At 46.1% G+C, this 16,499-nt stretch overlaps 1 protein-coding gene across 3 annotated transcripts in view; it reads left to right on the top strand.

Moving 5' to 3' along the window:
- The window catches only part of POLG2 (DNA polymerase gamma 2, accessory subunit), an 80,790-nt gene that overhangs the window by 55,300 nt on the left and 8,991 nt on the right, over positions 1 to 16,499 (top strand). For all 3 annotated transcript variants that reach the window (XR_008619138.1, XR_008619137.1, XR_008619140.1), the window contains exon 13: positions 12,697 to 12,912. The gene's annotated coding sequence lies outside the window, so the exon portion shown is untranslated. The remainder of the gene's footprint in view (positions 1 to 12,696; positions 12,913 to 16,499) is intronic.

The raw sequence follows: 16,499 nt of genomic DNA, 5'->3' as shown, positions 1-16,499 counted from the left end.
AGAGTCCGCCTCCCGATGCAGGGGACACGGGTTCGTGCCCCGGTCCAGGAAGATCCCACGTGCCGCGGAGCGGCTGGGCCCGTGAGCCATGGCTGCTGAGCCTGCGCATCCGGAGCCTGTGCTCCGCAACGGGAAAGGCCGCAACAAGTGAGAGGCCTGCGTACCGCAAAAAACAAAACAAAACAAAACAAAAAAAGAACGAGGTAGTTTTCTGTGTATTTAAATGAAAATATATGCATGATGTGCAAAAGGTTAAAAAAAATAGCACATTGCAATAAATATATAAGATATCCCATCTATTTATAATATATATCTAATCATTTTTTAAAAAATATTTATTTATTTTGGGGGGGCTGCATTGGGTCTTCGTTGCTGTGCGTGGGCTTTCTCTAGTTGCAGCGAGCGGGGGCTACTGTTCCTTGTGGTGCACAGGCTTCTCATTGAGGTGGCTTCTCTTGTTGTGGAGCATGAAGCTCTAGGTGCACGGGCTTCAGTAGTTGTGGTGCGTGGGCTCAGTAACTGTGGCTCGTGGGCTCTAGAGCACAGGCTCAGTAGTTGTGGCGCATGGGCTTAGTTGCTCTGTGGCATGTGGGATCTTCCCGGACCAGGGCTTGAACCCGTGTCCCCTGCATTGGCAGGTGGATTCTTAACCACTGCGCCACCAGGGAAGTCCTAAACATGTTTATATGTTTGTTCATTCATTCATTCATTCACTTATTTGTATATGCATAGAGCACTCTGTCTGAAGAAAGGAATGAGGAAGTTTTATTTTAAATACCTTTTATATAGCATTTTTATGCTATATATTTTATACAGTATTTTTACATCAATGCTGTGTTTCCACTAGAAATAATAACCAAGGGTGAAATAAGCAATGAGGGTGTCCAAAGCTGATAAAGAAGTGTTAGAAGTGGTTGGTACAAATTTAAAGGTAAAAAAAATGATTTTTTTGTGTGTCTAACCTGATATTCCATTAGATGGTGCCATTGTAAAATTTCTGTAATTTCAAATGGGCCATGGAAGGACTGGGCACACCCATTAACTGTTTCTGCCCATAAAGACTTATTATTGTTGTTGCTTGCTTTTCTTTTAAGTCACTTGAAAAAGAAAAAGAAAAAAGTTAAAGCCCCCTTCAGTAATACCCTATTAGTTCAAGCCAATGGGGGTAAATGAAATGAGGTACTTATTACCTTTAATCATTAGATGAAAAATACTGTGAAATGCATGTAAAACGGGCACTTGGGGGCAAGTTATTTTCTCTCAGTCCTGTAAAAATTCGCCACTGATACTCTGATTACCAGAAGTGCAAAATGTTGTCTGCTACTTTGGAATTTTCCATATTCCTGAGCAGGCTGGGATTCCTACCTTTTCTCCAATGACAACTCCTCCATTACTTCTCTTTCCTAAATCTCATTACTGGGAAGATTTTACCCATATAGTAATAGCATTTACTAAGTAGTTAAAGGTTTTTCTGTTTTGTATTTATGTATGTGTGTATTTGATCAATTGAAGTTCTTAATAGACAAAGGGACAGCCTTGCTGGGTTGATATAATTCCAGCCAAAAGCTGGAGGAACTTGAACTGGGTGGTAGAAGCAAGGGCCCTGGGGCCGGCCCTTGACCAGCCTGGCACTGTGGGCAAGTGACTGTAGCTGTACCGAACTCATGGGACTGAGCCACAGTGCATGTAAATCACACGTCGCACTACAACAAACACCAGTTACTATCATCGGCATTTTATTCAGCATGTGCTGCCATATCTTCAGACAGCCACTTGGATTCTCTTTCACTGACCTACCCATCACTCACCCCGGAACTCACAAGTTGAGCACTGTTGGTCTGGGTTTACCTCTGGGCTGACAGTTACGATGCTCACAAGTGCTTCTCTTCCCTACTTGAAATGCCCCAAATCACCTTGTTTATATTGTTGGTGAGCTAAGTAAGGGGATTTTTAGCTTTACAGGTTTACAAATCATTATGGAAGCATCCACTTTTGAGGGCCACTTTTCGTGAAATCCTCGGTACTGAAACGGTACCACAGAAGTAAGCACAGAGTGGAATGTTGATGAGTCCTTTTAATTCAGAAAAGAGTCAGTTTGCAGATCTCAGATGGGGTGAATCTGAAGAACAAATTACCGTAATTTTGACAGTTGGTCAGAATTTGGTACCCGGATTGCTTACAGCCAGACCTACCAGCAGGTGGCTTCATCTGTACTAGGGACGGGCGCAAATGTGCCAGTTCTAAAAAGGGAACAGGCTCTTACCAGATCGCAAAATGCAATTCTGTAGACAAACCCCATAGATATACGAAAGTTAATTTTATCGGAGGAGGTGAAAAAAATTCTCTCCCGTAAGAGGGAGAGAAGAGGAGTTGTTCTTTTTGCTTTTAATGGTATTAGTGTGTGTTGTGTGTGTGTGTTGGCAGGTAGGTGCATACTAGGCTTACGTTCTTTAGACGGTGACCTCCTTGAGAGCAGGTAAGTGTCGTACTCATTGCCCTCCACCTCACCCACCCAGCCTGTGCAGGGCATTCAGTGCCCACCCAGCTGATGAGAGTTGAATTGCTGAGTAGCGATTAGCAAGGAATTACTTTAGGTGGGGGTGACTTTAGTGTTTGGAGCTCCCAGCAAGTGGAGGCCTGCTCCAAACTCCAAACTCCCTGGTTTGCCCTACGGTGTTTCTCGCCCTGAGGTCTTGCCCTCTTTCAGGCCCCAAGCCCCAGGAAAACAAAGCTGTAGTGACTGTTTAGATTTTCAATACTGGTGATTTCTATGGGTTTCCGGGCTGGTGGGTTTTTTGGGGTTTTGTATGTGTGTGTTTGGTTTTTTTTGCCAGGGGTGAGAGTGGGGAGGGAATGGAGAGGGTGTCCAGAAGGAAAAACTGTACTTTTCTTTAAGTGCCAACATTATTCTAGGCACTGTGTTAAATTTAGTAGCTAAGCATAATTGACATGCCATAAAACTCATGCATTATAACTATACTTCAAAGACTTTTAGTTAGGATCTGGCGATCCTAACTGCTAGGATGCCCAGTTAAATTTGAATTTCAGGTAGACAACAAACATTTTTAAGTGTAAGTATGCCCCCATAGCAATATTTGGGATACACTTATACTAAAAAGATTATTTGTTGCTTTTTTGAAATTCAAATTTAACTGAACAGCCTATATTTTTATTTGCTAAATTTCAAAACTCTTCGTAAATATATAGAGTTGTGCAACCATCAACACAATCTGGTTCTAGAGCATTTCCATCACCCAGAAGTTCCCTCTTGTCCATTTGCCATCAATCCCTAATCCCTCCCCAAGTCCCAGGCAACTACTGGTTTGCATTTTGATTTTAGAGGTTTGAGGAAGACTGGGGTGGGGAGTTGTTTGGTTTTTCTGTTTGTTTGTTTTTGTTGCTGTTTTGTTTTGCTGCAAAAAGCTTTGTTGTTTCTATTTGGTCCAGGGCTTGGAAGAGGGCTCCAGGGTGATTAAAAAACTGCCTAGTAGCTGCAGAGAAAGGCTTCAGCTGTTACACAATTTAGTTTAAACTCTTTAAGTATTTGCGTGAAGAGTTTGGTTTCATTTTTCCTGAATGTGAAACCACAGAGAAGACCGGCCACCCCATATGGGGTTTGGTTTGTCTTTTGTCACACACCTCACAGTATGGTGTGGTAAGTTCTGTGAGACCCAGAAAGCAGGCCTCTGGGGTGCAGTTATGTGGATTATTTGAATCTCTCCGTGTTTACAGACCACTTGGGTAAACCGCCTGCGGTGAAGGCTGAGAGCCGCCTGGCCCTGAGAGGGGGGCCTTTCCAGGCCCAGCCCGGGCACGGCAGGAGAATGCCCAGTTAAATTTGAATGTCAGGTAGACAGCAAACATTTTTTTAGTGTAAGTATGCCTCCACGCAGTATTTGGGATACACTTATACTTAAAAGATTATTTGTTGCTTATTTGAAATTCAAATTTAACTGAACATCCTGTAAGTTCAGGTGATCTGAGGGGCCATTCAAGGACACTGCACGCTACACTGGGCGAATGCTGGTTCTTGGCTACCTGGGCCCAGTCTTGGAGTGACTTAACTAAAAGAAATATTACGTGTCAAGGAGCCTTACACTGTGCCTGGTGTGTGTAGCTGAAAACAGCCTTCCGTGAATTCAGAGTTCATCTGACACATACTGCTGAACACCCAGTGAGGGCTAAAGCATCTCCAACTGAGAGTCTGCATGAAAGATGGCCCCTGCTTTAAGACAGGTAATCCTTTAACAGCCTGTGTTTACTGAGCACTAGCTGTGTGCCAGCATTTTCTAAGTGCTCCGTGTGTGTTAACATCTAATCCTCACAAACGCTCTAAGGCAGATACTGTCATTCTCCCTATCCTGCCTGTGAGGAGGTGGAGGCTCAGAGACGTTAAGTCTCCCAAGGTCACACAGCTCGTCTGGACCTAGAAGAACCTTTTCTTACCACTACTCTGTGCTGCCTCACGTAATGACGTGGTAAATTCTGTGCGAGCCCAGAAAGCGAGGTGTTTGAACCACGGGGAAGCCTTCCCAGGCATCTCCCCTGAGGGGTTAGCTGGCCAAAGAACCGGGGAACAGCATTCCAAGCAGAGGGAATGGCATATGCAAAGGTAAGAGGCAAGAGAACGGGGCACGATGAAGAGTAACCAATGAGGCTTGGGACAAATATTTCAGAGCATTTCCCAAAAAACTGGAATTTTCCTTGGGAAAAATAGAAAAGTCTAACTTTAGCAAGGGAAAGAGTCTCAGGTGAGAGCCCTGAAGACCTTCAGGAGCAACTTGCAGCAAGTATCTTAGATTGGTGAGCTGTCTCCGGCCCATCTCTCTCCCTCACCAGGTCTGTTTTTCTGTTGTAAAAAGGCTGATAATACCCATATGTGTGTGGCTCACATACCAGAACCCAGAATCCTGTAGGGCTTAATGTAAGATAATGAAATGGAATAATGTGGGTGACATACATGGAGGAGTTTTATAGTCAGCATGTGGCCACACAGGTGTGACGTAGTGCTGGGCCCGCCAGGTCGCCCAGGCACCTGTGCCCGATGTACACCTTTAAGAGGAGCCTAAACCTCTTCCCTTCCACTCTCAGCAGCAGAGGGTTTTCAGTGTTGATTTCCAGCTAGCAGGGACCTCCTCTTTCTTCCTCTACCTGTGGTTCTGGAGGCTCAGCCTGGAGAGGCGCCAGGCATCTAACTGACTCTGGAGTTGGGATTTTTTTGCAGGGAGCCAGAGGAAAGGAAAAATCCTCTTGCTGACTCTCCCTCTCTGGCTTCCCGGTGATTTATCACTATGGAAACGGAGCTCTTTTCCTCTTTGCTGCCGGCTGGCTGGGGGCGCACATTGTTGGTGCCCTTGCTGCACAGATCAGAAGTTCCTTCCTCTTTCCTGTTGCAGAAATGCCACAGTCACCACCGTTGTCCAAGAACTGCAGCTCACACCTGAAGAGCTCAATCTTGGGAAAAACAATCTCATTTGATTCCCCAGGGGTCCTGGGGGCCTTCTGGGTAATCGGTGGGGGCCTGAAAACAATGTCAGTATGAGAACAATGCAGCCTCCAGGGCTGAACTGGGGCCCTGCTTTTCCCTTTCCTTCAGCTTTCCTAGCTGCATTTTAAAAATGGATTTACAGGCAGACGCAGGTAGTCTGTATTGTGTTAGGTTGCAGTAAACTCAAAGTGCCTTTGTGTGGGCAGAACCTTCTTTGAAGGCAGGGCAGATGTGACTACAGGCAGGCCTGTGCCCACCCACTTGTGGAGACCCCAAGAGAAATCTGTTCTTGGAGGGTAAGACTTGCAGATGGAGGGCAGATGTGGATACAGGGGAAGGGAGATGCAGCTGCAGGGGAGAGGGGTATTCAGAGGAGACTGCATACCTGGGTCATCATCAGTCACTTGCACATTCACATGAGGTTTCAGGTGCTGTCAGCTAGAGGCCTGGCTGAGAGCTGGCTCTGCTGTGGTTGGTCCAGCACTCAGGCCGTTCCTTAAAGGCTGGTGCCTGGGGCTCTTACCTGGCTGTCCAGTGGTTAAGACTCTGTGCTTCACTGCAGGGGGCACGGGTTCAATCCCTGGTCAGGGAACTAAGATCCCTCATGCTGCCGTGGGCACGGCCCAAAAAAAGGCTGGTGCCTGGGCTGGAGCACCCTAGGCCTAACATCACACGTACTGGGCTAGGTCCTGGGTACAAAGACACAGAGCATGTGGTGAGCAGGGATCCCAGAGAAAATGAAGGAAGCTTCCTGGCCAGGAAGTCCTGAGACAGCACCAGATCCACTTTGGCTGCACGGGCAGGTCATGGCCAACCTCAGGGACCTTCTCTGTAAGTTGACCTAAGGAATATCTCTCCCAGCCTCGTCCTATGGGAGGAGGAGGGGGCTAAGGGCACCTCACATTGATCCATTTCACTGTTCAAGAGGGCCATCAAGAATAACTGTCTAGGGACTTCCCTGGTGGTCCAGGGGGTAAGACTCCACACTCCCAGTGCAGGGGACCCTGCTTTAATCCCTGGTCAGGGAACTAGATCCTGCATGCTGCAACTAAGACCCAGCACAGCCAAAATAAGTAAGTAAATAAATAAATAAATAAATAAGAATAACCGTCTACATGAAACTGGTCTTGAAATTATCTGGGAGGGAAACACTTCATTTAGGAGGAGCTGGTGCATTTCAGTGCGTCTCTAGGATAATATTCAAAAACCCCTTTACCTCCTCAAACATCCAGATCTTTCCTAGGTCTCAAAATATTCCTATTCTCTTTGCATCTAGAAGGTTCTTTTATTTGGGAGAGGATTTCCAAGGTTCTACCAGATTCAGATTCTAAGCAGCAGTGTGAAAATACGTGTTTTATTTTTGTCAGCAGAACTGCCTGAACCCCTGGACCCCAAGGGGACCCCTGGCCTTTAGGGAAAAGGTGACGGAGGTAGCCCTGCAAAATACCTTCAGAGCAGCTCAGCTCACCTCTTCCTCTTGGTACAAGAGAATGAGCCTCTGTGAGGAGGACGTTCTAGTTCTCTCTGATTCTCTGTGCGTACTCCTGGGACCAGCAGAAATGGAGGACTTTTGTGCAATGCTCAGCTTCCTCCTCACTGCCCTGAAGGTCTCACGCCCCATAAAACATCAGGAGAAGTGGAGGGGCCACCCTCCAGTAATCCCCCCAACAACACCTGAGTCAGGGAGCATCTGACCAGCGCTTGCATCCTCCAGGAACAGGGAACCAGTCCATTTTTTTTTAACAGTGATTTTTTTTTTTTTTTGGCCATACCATACAGCATGAAGAATCTTAGTTCCCCCGACCAGGGATCAAACCTGTTCTCCCTGCCCTGGAAGCACAGAGCCTTAACCACTGGACCACCAGGGAAGTCCCTAAATAACGATTTTTATGGAGATAATAGTAGATTCGCATGCATTTGTAATAAATAATAGAGAAAGCCCTTGTACGTTACCCAGGTTTCGGCAGTAGTAACATTTTAGTGTTACATTATAATTTCACAGGACATTGACATTGATACAACCCACCCATAGTATTTAATCTCCCCAGTTTTACTGGTACTCACTTGTGTCTCTGTGTGTGTAAAGTTCTAAACAGCTTTATCACCTCTGTAGAGTTATGTATCCCTCACCACAGTCAGCACACAGTTCCCAAGACACAAGGATCCCATCCCTTTTATAGCCATGCCCACTTCCCTCCCTGTCCCCATCCCCAACCTCTGGAAACTGCTAATCTGTCCTTCATTTCTAAACTTTTGTTATTTCAAAAATGTTATGTAAATAGGATCACATTTGGGGGATTGGGTTGGTTCGCTCAGCCTCTGGCCCTGGAGATTCATCCAACTTGCTGCATGTGTCAATAGTTTGCTCCTTTTCATTGCTGAGGAATATTCCATGGTGTACATGTACCATCGTTTATTTAACCATTCATTGAAGGACATCTGGACTGATTCCAGTTTTTCAGGAAAGCTGAAATGACAAAGCTGCTGTGAACATTCACGTACAGATTTTTTGTGTGAACATACTTTAAAAATTTTTCTGGGCAACTGTTCCATTTTTTAGACAGCTCTAATTAAAGAAGATCCTTGAGGGACTTCCCTGGTGGTACAGTGGTTGACTCTGCGCTCCCAATGCAGGGGGCCCGGGTTCAGTCCCTGGTCAGGGAACTAGATCCCGCATGCGTGCTGCAACTAAGAGTTCGCATGCCACAACTAAGGAGCCCGAGAGCCACAACTGAGACCCAGCGCAACCAAATAACTAAATAAATTTTTTTAAAAAGAAGATCCTTGAGGTCTGTGAGGGATCCACTTGAGACCCACATGTGTTCTCACATTCTCAAGAGTTAGAAATGTTTATACAAGCTCCTGTCTTGGTCCTAAATCACATGGATCTCATGTCTGTCCAGAAGCACTGTTTCCTGTGCATATTCTCCTACTCCAACTTGGCTGCCTTTTTTATTTGGATGTATCTATTTTAATTTTGTTTAATCAGGTAATGAAGCTGTAAAGAAACAGGAAACATTAAGACAGTTGTATAGAACAAATTGAAGGATTACATCCTAAAATAACCTGGGTGAATAAATATTTCATATTCAGTGTGTTTCAGCTTTTTTAGAGTTTGACCCCTTCAGTCTTTGTTCTAAGCCAAAGATTTTCCTGTTGTGGGGAATTTCAAGAAGCCCTGAAATGTTTTTCTTCCAGAGGCACCATGCAAGGAATTCAGGGCTCAGGCCTGGAGTCAGGCAGCCGCGTTACAACGGACTTAAATCAGCTGTGGGATTGTGAGCAAGTGTACTAACCTTTCCGAGATTCTCTTTTCTCTCCTGTACAATGAGGATAATTCTAGCATCTAATCCACAGGATTAAATGAGACAACCCATGAGAAGTCTTAAGTCCTCAGTAAATTTTAGCAGAAACCCCTCTCCAAATCTCTTGAGAACAATGCTTCAAAACCCTTCACTGAAGGTTGTCTCAAGGGGGTTGTGAGGGAGAATTATACCTCATTGCCTGGAGAAAAACTCGCTGCAAGTCTTCTATACCTAGTTTCTCCCTCAAAGTCAGGTCCCCACCACCCCTCCCGAATCAGCCAGTCAGCCTCCCACTGTGGCCCTTGCTCCCAGATGGGCCCCTTTCTTCCTCAGGTAGCTGTTTAGAATTCTCTGTGTTTCGCAGGGGCCTCTGGTCATTCTGCCACCCACAGCTGGCACCCCATCCCCCTGAGATGAAGACTGAGCACTTGGGCTGCGTTTTGCTTTCCTTCTTGTTTTCTTGGTTCCTGTTCAGTTGATCAGACAGATCCACTCAGGTTTCCACAACAGGGACACAGATGCCTTTTCGCACCGTCTGACGGGTGATGCACGAGCTCCATGAACAACTTCATGGCTCTTCTTAGCATCGAGTCGGAATGGTGATCCCAGCCCAGCCCACAAGCAACAGAGGCCACTTAATGACCTTCATGATGAGGACAACTGTCTTCTTTCCATTTCCTTTGTCTTCAACCCCAGCAATCAGCAGGAACACTGCTCAGACTCATGGCATTGGCTTTTTTTTTTTTTTTTTTTTTTTTAGATTTTACTTATTTATTTATTGGCTGCTTTGGGTCTTCATTGCTGTGTGTGGGCTTTCTCTAGTTGCGGCGAGCAGGGGCTACTCTTCGTTGCGGTGCGAGGGCTTCTCATTGCAGTGGCTTCTCTTGTTGCGGACCATGGGCTCTAGGCACACGGGCTTCAGTAGTTGTGGCGCACAGGCTTAGTTGCTCCGCGGCATGTGGGATCTTCCTGGACCAGGGCTTGAACCTGTGTCCCCTGCGTAGGCAGGCAGATTCTTAACCACTGTGCCACCAGGGAAGCCCCATGGCATTGGCTTTGACAAATATTTGCCTTTTAGAGGCTTTATCAGTAAGTTGAAGAGACGTGCAGTAGCCAGTCTTCCACTGGACAGAGCAGGAGTGGCCTCCGTGGCTGCCGGGGTTCAGCCCAGGGGAGACTCCGCAGCCCTCTGAAAACATCTCCCCCCCTCAACTGTCTTAAAAAACCTTTGCAAAACTTTCCGTCATGCGCTGTTACAAAGTTCTAACTAAAATAGACCTCCCTATAGGTTCTACCCAAAGGTTAAAAAAAAAAAGTCCCATTCCTTTTTCACATAAAAACAGTGCAATTGAGAAATGCAATTCAAAGCTACAATGAGGTATCACCTCACTCCAGTCAGAACGGCCACCATCAAAAAATCTACAAACAGTAACTGCTAGAGAAGGTGTGGAGAAAAGGGAACCCTCCTGCACTGTTGGTGGGAATGTAAATTGGTACAACCACTATGGAGAACAGTATGGAGGTTCCTTAAGAAGCTAAAAATAGAGCTACCATATGATCCAGCAATCCCACTATTGGGCATATATCCAGAGAAAAACATGGTTCAAAAAGATACATGCACCCCAGTGTTCACTGCAGTGCTGTTTATAATAGCCAGGAGATGGAAGCAACCTAAATGTCCATTGACAGATGAATGGATAAAGAAGATGCGGTACATATCTCAATGGAATATTACTCAGCCATTAAAAAGAATGAAATAATGCCATTTGCAGCAACATGGATGAAACTGGAGATTATCATACTAAATGAAGTCAGACAGAGAAAGAAATATGATATGACTCATATGCAGAAACTAAAGAAAAATGATACAAATGAACTTATTTACAAAACAGAAACAGACTCACAGACTTAGAGAATGAACTTATGGTTACCGGGGTGGTGGGGGGAAAGTGAGGGGGAGGGATAGATTGGGAGGTTGGGATTGACATGTACACACTGCTGTATTTAAAATAGATAACCTACTCTAAGGTTATCTATTTTAACCTTATAGTAGGTTATAAGGACCTACTATTAAATAAATAAATAAATAAATAAATTTTAAAAATAAATAAAAACAATGCAATTATTTAAAGATAATTATCAGATACTCTCCTAAACCTTCCTTCTTAGTCTTAACATTTCCACTCCCTTCAAATGTTGCTCTTATGATGTGGTTCGAAGGCCCCTTGCCTTGGTATTTTCATCACCCCTCCATATGCTTTTGGGTGTCACCCCCTGAACTAAGCATGTGTGACAAAATACAGTGGGGCAGTCTTCTCCCCACTTCTGAGCTCTTTCATTAATGCTGCCAATGGGGACAATAGCCATGCCCCTTTCAAACTCATCAGTCTTTCCCAACGCATCCTCCTGTTAAGCTACATGTCTGTCATTTGTCATCCTGAATTTGCAAGGTCAGCTTTGAGGAACTAAGATCAGGGACTTTAACTTTCTATTGTGTGTCATCATTTGGCCCATTGCACCCTCCTAGTGACATCCTTTTGACTACTGATCCTATCCTTTGGCCTCTTACCTATCTATCCCTCCCAGTGTTGCGTCATTCAGGGATCGAGTCAGCATACTTTCCATCCCTCCTGTGAGCCAGGAGAGGGAAGAAGACAACCACATGGCATTCCACTACAGATGTCTTTTGTTTTGGGGGTTTTTTGTTTGTTTGTTTTTTTAATATTTTTTAAATATTTATTTTATTATTTTTTTTTTTTTGGCCGTGCTGGCCAAAAAAGTTGCAGCACGCGGGATCTTCGCTGCGACATGCAGGATCTTTTTTTTTTTTAGTTGTGGCATGTGGGCTTCTTAGTTGCAGCTTGCGAACTCTGAGTTGCGGCATGCATGTGGGATCTAGTTCCCTAACTAGGGATTGAACCCGGGACCCCTGCATTGGGAGCGCAGGGTCTTACCCACCGGACCACCAGGGAAGACCCTACAGATGTCTTTTGAATTGACCTTGAATAAAACTCTTTGGATCTAATTGTCCCACAAATGACAGATGCCACACACTTCTCCATGAGGACCCCAGGACATACCTGGTCAGACGTCTTGCTGAAATCAGAAGCCCTGTATCTGCAGTTTTTTACTCATTCAACAATCTAGTAACTCTGACAACAAAAAAAAACAGGTTAACTTGTCTGACTTACTTTTGGAAGATCTTTGCTGGTTTCTGGTCATTTCTACTTCCTGCCTGGTAGCTACAAGTGCCCCCTGCCAACATCTGTAAGAGTTCTGCTCTGATCTGTACTGACTTGGGTGATAGGATCCCATTTTAGTCCCTTCACTGAGCACCCTTCCTCCTGTCCCCCCTCCTTCATGACCCAGGCCTCATCTAGCCCTTAATACATGGCCTAACTCCTGGGCGTGACCCTCACTGGCAGCCCTGTCAGGTCTGGCCTAGACTCCCCATTCTCTACCCTTCCCTGAATTCCAGCCACAGAGGTCTGGGCCCCCCCTGTATATATATATGCGTGTGTGTGTGTGTGTGTTTTGATGAAGACTTTATTGAAGTTCCATACACAATGAGAGCCATAACTCACTAGGAAAAGATTTTAGGGCGTGCTTAGACACAGCATAGAGTGTTTACATACCTAATAAGTAATCTGCTAGAGTTTTGTAGAGGATGGATATCAAGGCCCCTGTGATCTATGGTTTTAGGAGTCCCTATCCCCATCCCCACCCCCCTTTTTAAAACTCAGTACATTTCCTGGGGTTCAGGCTAGATATGAGAAGGGGACAAGTCTGCCCCACACAACTTCATCACCTGGATGTCCAGCTCAGGAATAACGCCAACCTGCTTAGCCCAGAAGGCTGGGGAGGTGAAGCCTCTTCAGCAGGAACCATTGTTTCCTTTCAAAGCAGGGGATGGAGGGATCCCCTGAGAACCGAGAAGAGAGAGGGCCCTCACAAGCCCTGGCCTCTGCTTCCTCTGTGGCTGCCCCAGCCAGATTTCCTGTTAAAACGGAGGTGACGAATAGATGATCACATTAAGAAATGGACACGCACTTCTGCTGACCTCAAGCCAGTTGGGCATGGACAAAGCTACACACACACACTGGACTGAGAATCACGCTGGTAGGTAATGTTTTAAATACTTTAAAGCAATTTTCTTTCTTAAATTCCTAGAGTCTATGTGCAGAAGTGGGCAAGTCGTAGAGAGGTGGACTTTCCTGGTGGCACAGCGGTTAAGAATCTACCTGATTTAAAAAAAAAAAAAGAATCCACCTGCCAATGCAGGGGAAACGGGTTAGAGCGCTGGTCCGGGAACATCCCACAGGCTTCACATGCGGAGCAACTAAGCCCGTGCGCCACAACTACTGGGCCTGCTCTCTAGAGCCCACGAACCACAACTACTGAAGCCCGCGTGTCCTAGAGCCCGTGCTCCGCAACAAGAGAAGCCACCACAATGAGAAGCCCGCGCGCCGCAACAAAGAGTAGCCCCCACTCGCTGCAACTAGAGAAAGCCCGCACGCAGCAACGAAGACCCAATGCAGCCAAAATAAATAATTTATTTAAAAAAAAAAAAAGAAAGAAAAGACAAGACAAGGGGCTCAGGCTGCTCACAGTATAGTTTCAACTCATTGCAGACAAATGGTTTTGAAGAGGGCTTCCGGGAGCTTCCAGAGAACCTAATCAGTGTTTGTCAGATGATTGTTTTTGAGTCATTTCACATTTGCTCAACAGCCAACTTAAAAACAATATTCTGAATCAAAACCTGATGATAAGCTGAAACTGCCTGTTCTTTAAACCTAAGTCACTTTTCGTATCTAAAATTCATTTTGCTGATCCTCAGATAAACCATGACCATTTCCCACATCCTCCTCCAAGAGTTGTTCCTGGCAGGGTAATTTCTCCATGAACTTAGGATAAATCAATTTGGATTTCCTCTTATTTTAGCAAAGTTTACTTCGGTCTTGGATAGAAGGGACAGAAAGGGGAGGGTAAGGACAAAAATTACTCCATTGTTTATTATTATTATTATTATCATTACTGCTGCTAAGGTAGTATCGAGCAGCGACCATCTAATGGATGTATCATTACTTTTGGAATTTATCAAGACATCTAAGACATCCTCTTGGGGAATCCTTATATCCTCATGGAGAAGGCTGGAGTAAATGGTAGTAGAATAAGGGAATTTATAGCTTGCAGAACATTTATATCAAAAGAATTTTGATTAAGATCAGCCTGGGGCAAGTCTCTGGTAGAGTGCCACAGGGCTCTGTCTTCATTCTTCTCCTGTTGAATATTTTTATTAATGAATTGGATTAGGATTCTGGTGACCTTCTGATAAAATCTGTGGATGACACAAAACTGGGAGGGAGAAGTCAGAGGATAGAATCAGTTGTCAAAAAGATGGATAAAGGCACTGCCCTGGTGGTAGATATCATTACCCACCTTAAACTGATGAAGTAAACTAAAGAGCAACACCCAGGGCAGGCCACCTCTCACTCCCAGGAGGTGTTTATCTCCCAGGAGGAGCTTCTCTCAGCAGCCAGACTGACGGTTGAATGGTCAGTTGATAGGGCAGCCTCCCCTCCAAACCCCTGGAGGGCAGGGCCAGGCCTACCTGGTGCTTAGCCTGCTTCCTGCAAGGATGGAGAGACTGCCATCCCCTCTGCCAGGGCATCCTCGCTGTTTCATCCCTATGGGGCCTGGCCTGGATCAGAAGGTTCCTGACACTCCCTCCCATCTGCAGCCTGGCTTCGTGCCTTGTTTCTCCTTGTGTCCCTTGAATAACCTGAAAAAGCAAAAATCAGGAAAGGGACGGCTTCAGCCCCTGAAAGTTCTGGCTTTTCTACACATGACTCCAGTTTAGCTGAAGCATTCCTGGCACAGGCTACTTCCCAGAAGGAGTCCTGAACAAGGGTTGTCAGTTAAAATACAGGATGCCCAGTTACATTTGAGTTTCTGATAAACAACAAGTAATTTTTTTGCTTTGTCCCATGTAAGATGTGAGACATACCAAAAAATGACCTGTTGCTTCTGTGAAAATGTAACTGGATATCAGGTATTATTGAAACAGGAGGGAAGGGGGCAGGGCACAACCCTTGAAAGGATGACATAGCCCGAGGACGTGACATAAACTGATTAGAACCAAATGGGTCCAAGATGGCGGACAAGTCGACTTCCACTAGACCTTGAGCCTCGCTCATTGTAACACAGCAGCAGGCTAAATGACACACCCACAGGGGCTGTGACAGTTCCAAGACTGACCATAAGGATCAAAAATGGGGTGGTGACCCAATTACTGGAAATCCCCACTCCTTCCCCAAATAGCTGGAATACCCCTCTCACTCATTAGCCTATGAAATTACTCACTCCTATAAAAACTGACAACCCCATACCCTGGTGTTGCTCGCGCCTTCTGAGATGGCCCACGCTCTGTCTGTGGAGTGTGTTTCTCTCTAAATAAATCCACTTCTTACCTATCACTTTGTCTCTCACTGAATTCTTTCTGTGATGAGACATCAAGAACCTGAGCTTCATTAAGTCCTGAACCAGGTGTGATCTCAGTTGGAAGACTGTGGGGTTTGGCCAGGTTCAAGTCCTGGCCACATGGGTTCAAGTCCCAATCTGAGTTGTACAGTTTCCTTATTATTTCCTGTCTCTGGTGGCCCTACCCTGAGCTCACCCAAGCCTGTCAGAAGTGATTACCAGGGGCCTCTTGGGAGGCCTGGCCTGGCCCACTTCCAGTCCAAACCACCTCTCACCTAAGGGGAGAACATATGTGTGGGCTGAGGCTACTGCCCACTTAGGCCCCTCGGGGGATCAGGCCTCCCAAACCACCACACACACTTCCTTCTTCACTCCTGTGGGCTCCTCAAGCCCTAGTCTCCTGCGCTGGTCTCTGGCCTGCCCTCCCTTCCGGGCTGAATCTTACCTCCCGGTGCTAGGGACTGACGCTGGCCCTATCTGGCCCTAAGGAGCCTAGCTCAGCGCTAAGGCCAGCCATCTGGAGCTAATTTGACGCCATGGCCTGTGCATGGCCACCGCACATGATGACTGTTTACATCCGGCTGTGCTTCCAGCTCATTCACTCATTTAGCAGAAATTTATGCAGGGCCCACTATATCAGACATTGTGTTGACTGCATGGGCACTGGGGTAAGCCCAACAGACCCATTCCAGGGGAGATGCTTCTTGGGGATCATGTAGATAAATATGGGGTTACCAACAGTGATAGGAGCTATGAAGGAGCATATGGGGAGCTTTGAGAACGTGCAACCAGAGGCCTGCTCTGGTCCCGAGTCTCCTTTGAGCTGGGCCTGGAGGGGAAGAGTTACCTAGATGGGGACAGGGGGTCAGGGAGAGCTTTCCAAGCAGAAGAGGAGCCTGGATGCAGGTTGATGGGGCAGGGGTGGGGCGTCTGGTACTTTCCAGGGCTGATGGGAGGCCGTGTGCAGGAACATTTCCACCCACCTCATCTCATCTGTTCCTTTTCTCATTCAAAGCCGCATGCAGGACCCATTACATAATGTATGGATCCATTGCAAAATGAAAATGCAGGGCCCTTTTTAAATATTATTAAGAATTTCAGGGGCTTCCCTGGTGGCGCAGTGGTTGAGAGTCCCCCTGCTGACGCAGGGGACACCGGTTCGTGCCCCGGTCCGGGAAGATCCCACATGCCGCGGAGCGGCTGGGCCCGTGAGCCATGGCCGCTGA

This window comes from Physeter macrocephalus, chromosome 14 (genome assembly GCF_002837175.3).
Source record: "Physeter macrocephalus isolate SW-GA chromosome 14, ASM283717v5, whole genome shotgun sequence".
NCBI lineage: Eukaryota > Metazoa > Chordata > Mammalia > Artiodactyla > Physeteridae > Physeter > Physeter macrocephalus.
This window is presented reverse-complemented; position numbering and strand designations above follow the sequence as displayed.